Here is a 4,757-nt window from a genome sequence, read left to right as displayed (position 1 = left end):
TGAGTAATTCAATTAAACCGGTCTCCTTGGAAAATATTACGCTATAATACGTAGAACAAGTTTGCTGGGGGGTCCGGACTCCCCCGAAAGGATTATGAAGTACTAAAATTAAATAATGTAAATATATTCCTTTAGCAATTTTTACATATTAGATGGATATTTTCCTCTGAACGCGAATTGGAAGGGAAGAATTATAGCTCTAACTATCATACGGCTTTGAAGTATAGCACCCGAAATACTTAACAAGTACTACTATTTTTACTCTGAATATAGCTATTGGAAGGCAATGATTAGAATTGACATCATACGGCTTTGAAAGACATAAACGATTTATTTAGGGCGTCTGGACCCCCTCCCCCAAACGAAAAGATTACCAAGTAATAAAATAATAACAATACTCGTTTAGCATTAGTGAATTTATTGGAAGGCAAGGATTATATTGGGATCGTACGGCTTTGAATTATATTAGAAAGAAGGTTTATGCATACTACAACTCATAACAATATGTATACAATATTAATCAGAAACTTCACTGTATCTAACATTTATTTCGATATTCAATAGTATTCAATTCTTCTTCTATTTGACATTAATTTAATTGCCAGGCACTTGTTCTTATGTAAATGTTTCTACTTTTAACTACAGGTAAGCTACATAATGAATATACACTGTTTGCCTTTTTACCTAGTCACGTAATAATAATATATTAATTTATATATTGAAATTAGTATTACTTTAATTTAATTAAAATATCATTAAAATTATTATTATTATTATTATTATTATTATTATTATCATCATTATTATTATTATTATTATTATTATTCGTAAGACATTTCGTTCAGGTCAACCCCGAAACATTTCTGGATACGCCACTGATTGTGCAGAATTTTCTTTGTTCCACTTCGAAACGGTTTATTACGAGGTGTAAGAGCTATCACGAACACAACACAGCGAGCGAAAATAAAACTACACAAACAAACGCACACAGATGAAATATCACAGCATTGTTTACAGCGTGTTTCTACCTGCTTCCCTTCTCGCGTTTGGAATAGTCCTTCCAGGTGGTTTTGTCTCCCGTGGCCAGACTTCACCTTTTAGTAGAGTTTGCAACATGAAACCGAGGAAAAAATCAGGAATGTATCGAAGTGAGCGCAAAAGAAACCAAAAAAAAAAAATAAAGGGTTGATGCTGCAACAATGGAGACGAGAGAACATGGCAAGGTAATTTTTTGGATCATTATTTATTCTAATAATCTGAACAATAATGAATCTGAATCTGCACCAGATCTCTATCTTTGAGAATAGAGCGCCTTGTTATTCTTTGTCACAGAGCCGCTTTCTTTTCATGTAATTATTTGTATTTTTTCCTTAGCGGCTAAAATAAACTTAAAATGTCCACGATGCTATTAGAATCATTATATTTGAGTTTTGCATCATATAATTCGATAATTTGACATTTTTGAGGGTACCTTACATGAGATTGCACATTTTACAGGTTTCTGTCTTATCCTTATCTTTCCCTGCTTAGAATTGTGAAAGGGGTTACAAAACTATAAGTAGTGATTTTGAAGATATTTTTAGAGTAGTCAGCGATTTTTCAGATGAAGATATTAGAGGATGAGAACGTGATACTTTTTATTTCGGCTATTGAATATTTCACCTCCTAAGGAATTGCACATTTGTACAATATCATATTAGAGAGGCGTTCCCTTGTTGCGTTGCTATTTGGAGTGCACTGCCACTTGAGTTGTGTGTGTTGAAGGTAAATATAAAAATAATTTATTAAATTGTATTACGAAGATAATTTGTTTTAGAGTTTTTGCATGTAAGTATTTATTTTTATTTAGTATGCATTATTTTTTAATTACTTACATCTGGGTTAAACTGACTTCTCAAATTTAATGGTCTGATAGGGGCGAACCTATGAGTGTGAAGGCGGCCGGAGCGTGGTGCCGACTACCCACCTCCGCCTATGGATGAGTCAAGAAAGTGTGGATACCTGCATAACCTATACAAGCTCTGTCTTCTTTGGATGGTACCAGTCCGTTGAAACTTCAAGAGACATTAATTTCGATAGATTTTTATTTTAAACGAATAAATTATTTCAGGAAGAAAATTCTACAATTGTATGCAAAATCACATCTTTCCATCTTTTCGTAGGGTTATGGAGGAGAAGACTGCTGCTCAACAAAGCGATATCAATGAAATGAGTGAAGAAGATGAAGCTGCTTCCCAAAAAATAATGGAGGTGACTGGACATGTGTAGCTGATACACTTCAGACTGAACTCCAATCAAGGATGTCAGATACCCTCCCGATCAGCAAGCCGTGTGGGGTGAACACGAACGGAACAGTCACTCACGATCACGAAGAAAATATTGAAAATACCCTGTGTATCGAGGACACCACGACCAACTGTAATGACTCCTTCACACTCACAGGTCGTAGGTTAGTAGACATCGGCTATTTCATAGGCCAAATGCAAAGATTAAGTAATCATGGACCATTTGGGTGCACCCTCAGTGATATGGACATCATTGGAGAAACCAGAAAGGGATACAAATGTGATTTAAAATTCAGATGTCGTATGTGCAACTCTGTGTTCAAAGTGTCCACGGACAACCCACATACAATGAGAATGGATGTGAATACAGCAGCAGTTTGTGGTGCGATGGCAATTGGTACTGGATTATCCCAGCTTCAGGAATTCAGTGCAGCTCTGGACGTTCCGTCCATGTCTAACTAATGTGACTTACGACAGGTACCATGAGAAGATCCAGCATTCTGAGATTACGAGGAGCAGTGACAAGTGCAGGGAAAGGTACTGTATCTTTGCTTTGTGGACACAGAAAGGTGTTAAAATAGAATACATCCAGAGAGATGATCAATTCTGGAAGAAGAATATGGAAACGCAGCTACAACAATTCTATGTTGAGTGTCTACTACCAGAACTTGTCGATCCACGGCACACACGCTCAATGCAGATCCTAAATCCCACGAGAATAATCCAAGCCCAAAACAGAAGGAAGGTGAAGACGTTAGATGGGAAGCAAAAAACTTACCGGCAAACTGATCAAGAAGGAGAATCTTTCTAAACGAGGTAACCTTTGTATGTAACGTATGCACTGTTTGTGGCATAGTTGAAAGTGGTTATTTCTGGGAGGCCTACACATAACGTACAGCAACAGGTTTCACTTTTGTAAGTGTTTAGAAGCTAATTTCTTCATGAATTTGATCTTATTTATGTATTGCAGTGCACAGGAGGCGTTTTGTATAGCAACAGAGAATATGTTTACCTTTGAGACTGATTTTGTCATATAAATTGTTCGCAAAGTATTATTAGCTTATGTAACGTAATGTACAGAATCACAGGGTGCTTTCTAATTATTGTGAGAGTTTCGTTGTCATGTATTTGTTCTTATTGTATTACATAGTGTATCTACGTGTTCATGAATTTTTAAGAAGCTTATTGTTTGTGTCCGTGTATGATTATTTTGTAGCCCAGTAATTTTTTACCTGTTCGTCAGAATTTTTTATTTTCTTGTTATTTGTACTTCAAATAAGCAAGAATTGGAATAGTATACAGGGTGGGCCAGACTCAATTGGGCAGTTTTCGAACATTAGTAACCTATCAATCCAACAGCACACGGAAAAATTGGAAAGTACATTTTGTTGTCGATAGATGGCTGCATCATACGGTATGCTGTGAACGAGGTTGATCGCTGGATTGGTCGTCGAGGACCTGTGGAGTGGCCAGCCCGATCACTCGACATCAACCCACCAGACTTTTTCCTTTGGGGTTACCTCAAACACAAGGTGTACTCTAATTCCATTGACAGTGAGCAACATATGCGTGAGGTGATTGTTCACGAGTTCAAGAATGTTCCCGCGATTCCATTTTTGTAACCATTTTGTAACCATTGGAATTGTTAACATTTGTCAATAAAAATAAAATAAATAAAAAATAAAAATAACATCTAATCAAAAACTGCCTAATTGAGTCTGGCCCACCCGGTATATATACATACATACGAAACTGTTACTTATGCAAGAAAAATAAATGGAGCTTGAGAAAAACCCGTTCCCTGCGGTATAGATGGCAATGTCTGTTCTCATCATCCCACGCATTACTCTTCACCACGAAATAAACTTTATCTGCAGAAAATAAAACACAGAGAGACTACTAATTCAGTAACGCACAACTTTACTCTTCCAGTGTGAGCGTTGTTCGCTGTAAAAGCAAAGTTGTAAAATTACAATTTTAGCATACGTGTAGTTAATTGTGCATGACCAGAATGATATGTGTATATCTTATGGAACAGTTCATTCAATGAACCTGTTGTGATGACTGACTGGACAAACTGAAGAAATGTTTAATTCGTGCTCTGTTTTAAACTAATTAATGTCACATCCAGCGAAAAAATAAACAGTTCATACTATTAGATTACTATTGTTAATAAATGTTATAATAAAAACAATGTTTTGTTATTATTACTATAAATACTAAAATCTAAACAATCTTGAAACACCTCGCGACAAAATTCTGCGTAAGCCAATTATAGTTACAAAAATTGTAATTTCTATTTAGGAACTGTAGGTACAAAATAGGAACAGTTTTCGGTTTTCCTTTCATTGCTCTTTATGGAAGATTAAAAAGAGAAAGAGAGAGAGAGAAAGTGCCTTTTCCCCTCCCTGCCTCTCCCACATAATGATATATCCAAAATTCAAGACATGAAAGCGTGGCTGTGATTACTAT

This window comes from Lepisma saccharinum, chromosome 13 (assembly GCF_977018435.1).
Source record: "Lepisma saccharinum chromosome 13, izLepSacc3.1, whole genome shotgun sequence".
In the NCBI taxonomy this organism is placed as follows: domain Eukaryota; kingdom Metazoa; phylum Arthropoda; class Insecta; order Zygentoma; family Lepismatidae; genus Lepisma; species Lepisma saccharinum.
This window is presented reverse-complemented; position numbering follows the sequence as displayed.